The sequence below is a fragment of the Nicrophorus vespilloides genome, unplaced genomic scaffold, assembly GCF_001412225.1.
Source record: "Nicrophorus vespilloides isolate i.1.1-1 unplaced genomic scaffold, Nicve_v1.0, whole genome shotgun sequence".
Taxonomy (NCBI): Eukaryota; Metazoa; Arthropoda; class Insecta; order Coleoptera; family Silphidae; genus Nicrophorus; species Nicrophorus vespilloides.
In genome coordinates, this window is record NW_017098319.1 from 103,368 (window position 1) to 114,562 (window position 11,195).

The following is an 11,195-nucleotide window of genomic DNA, read 5'->3' on the forward strand; positions in this document are numbered from 1 at the left end:
ATTTTCCTTATCAATAGTCATTGATATGAATTGCAAATATTCTACGAATGTTTATAAACAATATTGTCCAGTCACGTCCAATGCATATTGTAATGCATATAGTGTTAACAATAAGTTGATGAAAATAATTTATTTTACACTTGCTTACTGCAATCTACAATTTTAATAATAAAACCTTAGCAAGACTTTACTTCAATGCCTTTTGGTCAAAATTGGATTCAATAAAATTAGTATTATTATTATTAAATTGATTGATTACATTCATTACTTTAGTAATATTTTAACGAAATCTTTTTTAAATTATTTTCTACTAGTAAAATTTTAGGCAATAAAAGAAAACTCAGTTTTTGTTAACTAAAATTAATATAATATTATTCTTCCAATAAAATTGAATATGAAGTTATGATTCTTGTCACTGATAATATAGCAATAAATTTAAAGGAATTTTATGTTTGTGTAATTTTTAATTTTAATTTATTTTCCATCAATTTTTATTTAAGTACTTTTATTTAATGTTAAACCTAAAACATTTACTCCAAGCATTAGTTCACTGCAATTTTCCACTTATTTTTATATTAAAGATTTCGATGTACGTATTAAAAACAAGTTTTTTTTTGTTCATAACTATATGAAGAGAAAAGTCTGGGCTTACTTAGATCAACATACTGTAAAAGCGATATTAATTAATTAATATTATAATTGAATCTTTTTTTTATCTATCGGTAAAATATAGTGCAAAAAGAACTTTTACAATCTATTGATTTGGCAAACTTTCACACAAATATTAGAAAACTCGTATGACAATTTTCTTGTTAAAATTCCAAGTATTCATAAATGAATATGCAAATATTTGGTTCTGTGTTTTCTTATTTGAAATACCAACCTGGAAACACAGTTTACAATTTTTTTATACTATTTTATGCATTATTTTTAGTAAATATTTACGTTTTCATTTATATTATATAAATAAGTTAAAATTAGTTGCATACTCATCTAACTTAAATGTCAGTGACTTGATGTATACTTCTTGCTCTACAATTATTTTAAATTTAATTTTACTATCACATTATTTACTTATTATTATATTCGTTTTGTGTATGAATTTTTAATAATTATTATACATACTCATATCAAGTAATGTTATAGTTGAAGTCATCGCAAAACATCATAGGAATGTACAAAAATAACCACGTATGATAATGACCGTTTGGTTTTTAATATAAATTTTATTAATGTTTACCTATTTTGACCCTCAAAATCGTGATTCATCCGGGGACGTTAAAATCGCGTTTACTTACCTTGAGTTAGAATGGATAGTATAAGAATATGATTAAATATTAATATGTACATACATGGATCAAAAATCAGGAAAACTTAGTTAAATTATAATACCTTAACACCTTTTTATGTTACAATTATATTCCTTATTTGTATATTTAATGATGGGCAAATGGAACATATTTTTTTTATATAATTTTTAAACTTAATTCAGTAAAATATTTTCCATTTTGATCAAATAAGGCGACTAATACCCAAATGGTTAAGTCGCCCTACCCACGATTTCGTGGGCGCCGGTTCGAATCCTGGTCAAGCCAGGCCCGTTGTGATCCCTCTCGGTGCTTGCAGCAATAGGGCCATCGTTCATCACAGATGGACAGTCAAATGAATGAGGTTCAGCATATGGACCTTGAGCCAAGTCGATGGATAATGACAGTGTTATGGATAGCACCAAATTCACAGTCAAAGGAAATAGTGAAATCGCAGAGCATCAATATACTATTGAAGTTAATATACAAGACTACAGCCAACAAATTAAAAAATCAAATCATCATAATTTTAACTATCCAGATTATCCATTTATTGTCAACCGCGATTTTAAATTTCAACTTCATTATTCCACGCTCATGGAACTTCTGGTCTTTATCACCAAAAAACTGAACTAGATGTAATTTTACAGCGTTATCATTGAAGGTTTTGTAAGGCTCTGCACAAATGGAATCCGATGGCGCTATGTCAGAGCTATACGGCGAAGTGTAGCCTAGCGTTGTCATTGTGGACAATACCGAAAGTGATTCAGACAAACAGAGACATCGGATTGTGCCTGTGGCGAAGAAGAGGACACAGGACCATTGCTGGTTCTGTTGCCTTTTGCACACCACCTGAAGAAGCAGCACAGAGAGGCGAATGACTCTACAAGGTTTACCATGGCCGCAGAGAGTTGAAAATATCATCGAAATTGCAGAGGAAGGCGCCGAATAGTGGTATGCGTTTGGTCGGGAATCCAAACGCCTTGAGTAACTCGATCACGACGTGGAATACAGGTGCCAATGAACCGCCAGCATTACATCACAAGGGATGTAATTATTATGTGGTATTTTATTTTTTTCTACTCTATTTTATCTTATTATGTTCTGTTATATTTTTTATCTATTTTTTAGACTTTTATATTTTATATTTTAATTATTTTATTGTATGTGCTATGCTTATGCGGCCCAATAAATAAGTTGTCATTGTGGAATACAACACCTTTACGATTCACCAACTCTGGCCATTTTTCTTGAATTGCAAAGTTTAATCTGTCCAATTGGCATTCTGTCTGTAATCTCTCGGACAGGAATATGACGATCTGAATTTGATTTGACCATCATCAAGTTCATTTGACCTACCAGATCGCAGTTCATCTTTGAGTTAAAAATCACCAGAACGAAATTTATCGGCACTAATTCCGGCACTATCTTTCTTTTAGAGCTTCATCACCATCACTTTTTAGCAGCTTGTGTTTTGTTCTTTCCTTTTCAGAAATAATAAAGCAAAAAATGACGAAAATGAACGCTTTCAACACAAAAAATACACTCAATTTGGTTTGTAAGAAAGCTAAAGTTCACAGCTGACAAATGCCTGAACTACATAATTGTAATATTGATAGAAGTCATGAAGAAACACTACTACAATCTAAATTTAAAATCGGCAATTACTTTAGAAGAATATTAGTTTATTACTATAAATTAGACTGCGCTCTAGTGTACAAAAAGTTTGAGAACTTCAGTATTTTGTCTAATATGGTATTTCAAAATGTATAGTCAACAATAATCCATTATATTATACTTATTTTGAGTTATTTTTCAGGGTTTGTATTTTATATTTAAGTTTACAGTTTTACTTGATTATAGATGTAATTTTGATTTCGTTTTTTCTTGCTAACAATATTCTTGTGCCTAGAACCTACGACAACTTTATTGAAATTAGTCACATAAAATTAAAATTTGTTATTATTTATATCTAATAAATAGAAATACAATAGATATTTAATTTATCTTAACATGAGCTTGGCATAAGAGGATAAAAAAAGTATCGTTTAATAAAAGTTCCTAAGAATTGCGTGGAGAGGAAAATTGATTTGATTTAAATAGCTAATGAACAACTAATGATTTTTATTTTGTGTTAGAAATGTAATAATAATTATGTTTGGAAACAAATACAAAAAGATACTAAGGTACCGTTTCTGCTTTGTGTGTCACCTATATGAAGTGGGCAGAGTGGTTCTGCGTGGGGCCATATCTGAGTCATTCTATTGACCTGCTGCAGTCCTCATTTGTTATCTATATACGGTGATGGGAAGGACAAATCGCCAAATAATCCGCTTTCGCACAATGAACAAACAAATTTCCATCGTGTCCATTACGCAAACAATAATTATTACAGTCATACCACTCATCTGTAGACACTTTTATTTATATAATTAATTACAAAACAAATTTTACTTATAATCGATTCACCGCATGACAATGCAATCAACAACAATAATTTGGTAGTTATGTTATGTAGATAGCAGCTACGACATTTGTCCTGGTAAAGTAAATCGACTTCATCACTTTTGTTGTATATATTTAACCTTTGCACCTTCTGCGCTCCATACCGTTGACTGCAGCTTGGTTTCCTGGTTGTACTCACAGAACCAAGATTCATCACCCGTTACGATTTTTCTAAAGGTGCTAGACTAGCCATTTTCAATTTTTTTCCAAGAAATATTGGGTAAAACAAAGTTATGCCCATCGAACGGATTTCATCGTGTTGCTCAAGTGATGACTTAATATTCGCGACACAGCCATGGCATTCAAGCCCAGTTCATCACAGGTCATTCTTGAATATTTATCAATTTTTGTCTTCACCAGAGATACATTTATATCGTCGGTCGAATATTTTGGGCAATATATGCATTTTGGAATACGTGTATAATTTGCTTAAGTTGACGTCGAAATCCGCAGAGAACGTCAAAACAAATTTATTGCTGTGTTGGTGGTGGATTTTTCACCGACCTTAAATCATTAGTATTGTGTTTCCTCGTATCCATTCTTACCGATACTGTTGAAATTTGACATGAAATATTGTAAGACTTTAACAAATTTGTAAACAACTTTTGTTTTTTTTTTCAGAAAGAAATGAATTTACGTCTACTTATCAAACATTTATTAGACCCCTCGTATATATATTATCTATAATAATTGATATGATATCTAAACAAAAGTAAATAACTTCTTATGATAATTAACTGATCGTAAGCACTGTTTATATTTCTTGTATACCAGTTGCGGCGTTGTATCAAGGAATAACATTTTTTTATTGCCGTAATTCTTGATCGCCTGATAAAATAAATGTAAAAGTAAGTGGAAAACGTTGTAACATAAAAACACGCGTGACTTAATGAAGTTGATCGAATAGAAGGAAACATGAACAGTCCGTTTGTTTATCCATTGATAGAATCTATAAAAAAATACTATTTTCAAATGAATTCAAATTTCTCTAATTCTCATTAATTAATACAAATTAAAAAAAAAATACCGCGGGTATTGGATTCAGATCCTTTGATATAAGGGATGTTAGTTATGTAGTCTATACATGAGAGTAACTACAATTAATATTCCTAAAATCATGATATAGTGTTTTAATTATATATTAAGGAAGTTTTATAAAAAAAATCATAATCCTAGTGAGTCTAAATGTAAATCTATAATAGTAGTCAATTGCAATCATAGTAGTCGATAGCGAAAAATCGAAGGCAATCATTTTTTAAGTGGAAAAATCGATCGTGATCACTTTTGAAAAAACATGTGGTATTCAATGGACGGAAAATAAAAACATTGTAGAATGTTGTCTGCTATTGTTTAATGTGGAGATTCAGTGTTATATAAATGGTTTTATATAGCTTTAATCGTAATTTAGCGGACTTATTTTCAAAAATTATATAGTAAAGATCAGTGCCGTCTTTTGGATTTTGAGGCCCCGAGCATAAATATGTACCGGTCCGCAGATCAAATGGTACCGGTCCGCGGATCAAATTGACTTTCCATGGACGAGAGGTTATTTAAATTCTCCCGAGGACCTCCGCGAACTACATGGCCATCAAGAGGATGCTAGAGACTCAGGGCACGCGACATCTGCGTGACCAAGGGCATCTCGAGGAACTATCTGATAACGGGAAGGGTAATGAAGGAGCTACACAGAAAGGCCATAGTGCTGCTGACGACCATCTTCAATTCCCTGCTGAGAACGGGTTATTTTCCCTCCAGATCCAGAGGAGGTCACGTCCTACCGACCCATCAGCCTGCTGCCAGGGATTTCCAAGGTTTTCGAGAGGTTATTGCTCCGTCGATTCTTGTCCGAGGAGGGTGTGATTCCGGACCACCAGTTCGGATTCCGACATCACTCCACCATCGAGCAGATCCATCGAGTGACGAACGACATAAGACGATCCATGGAGGAAAAACAGTACTGCTCGGCTGTGTTCCTCGACATCACACAGGCCTTCGACAAAGTGTGGCATGCGGGTTTGCTCTACAAAATCAAGAGCACGCTGCCTCATACCTATTACAACATTTTAAAGTCCTTTTTATGTGATAGATTCTTCCAAGTGAAGATGGAGGTTGAGGTAACACAGCTAAATCCAATCGAATCGGGCGTGCCGCAGGGAAGCATCTTGGGACCGGTGTTGTATAACTTATTTACATACGACCTGCCGACATCCCAGGAAACCACTATAGCTACCCGTCGCGATCTTGTCGTCCAACGGGGATCCAGTTATTGCTGTGCGTGGACTCCAGAGCCATCTCGACGCGTACCAGGGGTGGCTCAGGAAGTGGCGGATCAAAGTCAACGAAACCAAATCCAGCCATGTCACTTTCAACCTAAAAAAGGGAACCTGTCCCCCGGTCACACTGAACAACAAAATCATCCCGCAGGCCGACGATGCCAAATACTTGGGCTTGTTCTTGGATCGCCGACTCACATGGAAGAAGCAAATCACAACCAAGAGGAAGCAACTGGGCATCAAGTTCGCGAAATTGTACTTTCTAATGGGCAAAAGATTTCCACTATCCCTCGATAATAAACTATTAATTTACAAGACAGTGCTGAAGCCGGAGTGGACGTACGACATCCAGCTTTGGGGAACAGCCAGCAATTCCAACATCGAGATCCTGCAACGCTTGTCCAAAAACTGTTCAACTCGTTGCCAAAATTGTGGCAGATTGTGAATGATTAAAAGTCAAAAAAAAAATATAAAAAAATAAAGTTGCATTTTTAAAAAAGGTTCAACACATATTTAGAATCTTATTTTAAAAAAACGTCCTTGTAGTGGTCCGCGGGATTAATTTTTTTAGTTTAGTGGTCCGCGAGATTCAATATTTGGAGTTTAGTGATCCGTGATTAAAAAAAACTATATGATTATTCACAAAAAAAAACAAGAAAGACATAAGTTTTAATATATCAATTAACAAGACCAAATACCTTGACATAATTATCAACGACTGAACTGGGATACACCTTAAGAAGCAGTGGCTTTAAAAAATAATAACAAATCTCACTCGCAATACCACGCCTAGGAATACCGGATGACTGCAGCAAAGGAGCAAAATATTATTGCTATTATACATATATGTACGAATATGCTTTGATTATTTGCAATTTTTTTTAAAGGTAAGTAATACTCGCAAAAAAAAAACTTTGTGGCATTGTACTCATGCAAAATGAAAGAGTAGCAAGCAAGTTAGAAAACGGTCCAAAAGATGAAACTAATTGCCATTTCATGTAGAAAGTCAGAAGCATGTTTTTTTTTTAATTCAGAGGATTGACTCATCCATATTTTATGTCTGTTTCTTCGAAATTTCTATGTTTATCACTGACATTTTGGAATTACTCATCAAATTTCGTCTTTTTGTTCGTTGATAATAAACAACTGTTTTCGGAGAAGTTGCTTTAGGTGAAAAAAATTACGTAAGAGGAATGTCTGCACGTTACTTGAATTAATTAATAGAACAAAATTGTATATAACTTCACTTCATCAATTAGGTTAGCTCGTTCAGAGGTTGAAGAGCCAAACCTTTTAAAACAATTTAATTATTATTTAAGAACCACAACATTTTGATATGCAAGAGCTAATTAAAAAAAACAAGTTCCCGCTGCTCAAATATTCTAATATCTAAATGTATGATTTATAAAGCAAACATTTGTAGTTTTTTTCAAGAACAATTTTAAACAATTTCGCTTTCCCTTTAATTCTGAAATATGAGTTTAACACATGCGCAGATCAGATTATGCAAACATATAAAATTACGATAATAATTTCATGATTAGTACTTAGTAAGTAAAGATAAGCAGTTGTGAAATAAATGAACATCTTTACAAATTCGTATATAAGGTGAGCGTTTTATAGCAATTATTCATATTTTGATAATAAAATATGGTCTAATTGTAAGAATTTTAATAATATATTATTATAGGTTTGCTCGCGAATGATATCTTTCTTTGGATAAAACACATTTCAAAGATTTGTAGGACAGTTGTTAATCACACGCAAATATTTTATCTTTTATAGCTAAAGAAATAATAATAAATATATTTTAATGCATTTATGCCACATACAAAAGGCTATTGATTTTATTTACTGTATTTTTTTTAATGTTCTATTAATTTTATTTACAATTTGTTCCATGTATCCCATTGGATAGTTGCCATTATGATGATTTTGAACATTTATATACTAAGTCTAGTGGTTTGCAACGCTTCAGCCTATTTATTGTTTCACTGTTGTCGAGTAGGCTAATATCCAGAACATTTGTAGTTGACTACTAAGTGTTGCTATTGTTTCAGTATTACTTTGTATATAAGTAATTTTCTATCCACAGATAATTCCAACCTTTTTCATAAAAGTCTTCTGACATTCGACATATATTCCCAGATATTTGACAAAGTAAAACTATGCTGACAATATTGACAATGCACTTATTAAGTATATTTGAATTGAGCGGGATAAATAATTGTCTCCTCTATATACATCAGCGGTCGGGGAACCGGGGTAAATTACCCAAAATGGGGTAAAAATGAAAATGTTTTGGGTAATAGGGAAATTTTTCTAATTTCATCTTACCAAACTGAGAAAGCAGTTCTCTGACTACTTTTCAGATCTTGATGTACAAACTGTGAATTGGGTTGTAGATCCTTTTAAATGTGAAATTACTAACATACCAGAAGAACCTCAGGTTTGGCAGAGCAATTCTTGAACTTCCATCAAATACTGTATTCAATTTGAGACCAAAGCAAATCTGTCGTCTTTTTGGTTGTCAAAGGCTTTCAAAATTGCACATCAGGAGGCTGTAAAAAAATTGCTGCCATTTGCAACAACCTACCTTTGTGAACAAGGCTTTTCCACTCTAATGAACATAAAAACGAAAAACAGAAATCGATTAAACGCCGAAGACTGTATTCAAATTGCTCTTACATCAAAAAGTCCCAATTTTAAAGTAATTATATCAAACATGAAGCAACATCATTTTTCCAAAACCTGAAGGGGGAAAGTTTTCAATTAATTTTTGTTTGTTCCAATTTAAGAATTTTATTTTGTTTGTCTATTACTATTTGTTACTATTTTCATGTAACTCTTTTTTATAAATATGTAAATGTAAATTAATTCAATAAACAATGTTTATTTAAAATTTACATTGATTGTTTTCTATTCAGAATGGGGGGGAGGGTAATATCGACTTACGCAATAATATTTTGGGGTAATGGTTAAAAAAGTTCCCCGACCGCTGATATACATGATCATTTAAAACTGGTTTTAATTTTGCAATTAATTTAACCAAACCCAAAAAATACCATTGAGAGGTGTCAATAAAGTATTGGAAGTTTATCGGAATTCTGTTGATCCAAATATAAAATAGACGCAGCTATTCTTAGAAGAACTTGTATCCAAAATTTGTAAATTAAGATGGTCTGTGCAGAGTTCAATTTATATCAGTCATGACAAACCTTTTGGGATCATGTTGTTTAACTTGATGACGTATTGCTTGGATTCAAAGATCATGAAATAATATTTTTTTGGCGTTTCACTGAAAATGTTTCGCCGTGTCATAACTGACACGTGTGTCATAGATATGCCACCACGGGTCTATATCTCTCCAAAAGTATTTACAAATATATTATTGACCAGACCAGAGCAACAGTATACCAAATTTTAAATATGGAATATTTTCATTTGAATTACTACAAAAAAAATCTAGTTGTTGTTGTAAAAAATAAATAACTCAAAAATTGTAATTTTTATACTTGGGATTTTTTTTTAAATAAGCCTTAAGTATAAAGAAACATCCTTATTTAAATTCACTATTTTTTTATTATGTCATATAGTATTTATTTTTACAATCTATTTTTGTTTTTTGTGTTATCTTCCCTTATGAAAGTTTTGCCATCATTTTTTCTTCTTATTTTATTGGTTAGCTGTGGTTTTGTAGGTTAACTTCATATGGATGCTCTGCAATTCCACAATTCCTTTGTATGTGTTTCTGCTGATATCCTTAACGCCGTTAATGTCAATGGTATTGGCTGGAGGTCCATATGCTAAACATTTTGAAGTACACGTAATCTGCGCTTTATCAAATTAAAACTATGAATAATTTATCGAAAATAACATATATATATTAAGATTTATTACAAAATAGTTTCTTCTTTGCAGTCGCTTCATCAGGTCGATTAGATGAATATTGAATATGTTTAAAATATTATATAAAAAGTTCAACATAATTATAAAATTGTATTTTGTTTTAGATCAAGTTAGGTTCTCACAGGGAATTTTTCGAAACAGTGAAGTACAACAGTTTATTAACATATACACACACATCAATATACAAACTTTCAAAATACAAATACAAATATTGCAAATTGCTTCCTTAGATTTAGCTGACATTGATAATCCATGCAGCAGTCAATTACGGAAATTTAAGTTTGTATTTGTTTATCTGTCAATCAATTATTTTTAATAACAGTTTAATTGTTCAATCAATTTAGGCCAGCATCTGGAACATTAAGCTTTAACATGAGGAATTTAAACGTACAACGATTGAAACAATTGATAATAGACAGAGATGAAGATACTTTTATAACAGAGTACAACAAATTAAACAACAGCCAAACAAATTTTCTGGATTTGGCAGTAGACAAAAATTTGCCGAAAGTTGTTGAATATCTCCTAGGAAAACAATGTGATCCGAATATCGAGATACAAGAAAAACCAATTATTACAATAGCTGGAAGTAGGGGATACCACAAAATATTCAAATTACTAATTCAGAAATCGGAAATAATAATCCCAGACAACATTCTTTCTGAAATTTTAAAGTATATAGACTTGGATCCGATTCCGACAGAAGGAATTGATCGCAATATTTGTTTGAAATATTACATGGAAAATGCAAAGGAATTCAACGTTAACATTAAGGACACCAATGGGTGTTACCCATTGCATTACAGTTCTCGATACGGATCTTCGGAAGTTACAAAGCTGCTCCTTCAAAAAGGTGCTTCGTTGGCGAACCGTGACAAGTACAATGATCTTGTAGTTAAGGAGATAGACTTTGAGACTTTGAAGGACCACTTCGATTCTTGCATCACCACGAAATCAGACGTTACAAGCGTGAATACAAATGTTATAATAGTGTTTGACTACAGCTGTCTATTGCCAACAACGGGAAAGAGCGAAAATTCCGATAAGACACACTTAAATCCACATATTGAAGAAACGGAAAATAATAGTGGTTCTCATTGCATTTCCGAAGAGGCACACGTAGATTTAGAGAATATCCAAAACCCTGCAATTGACTCAGATAATGGAAACAATAGTGGTACCCATAGAAATTACAACGAGA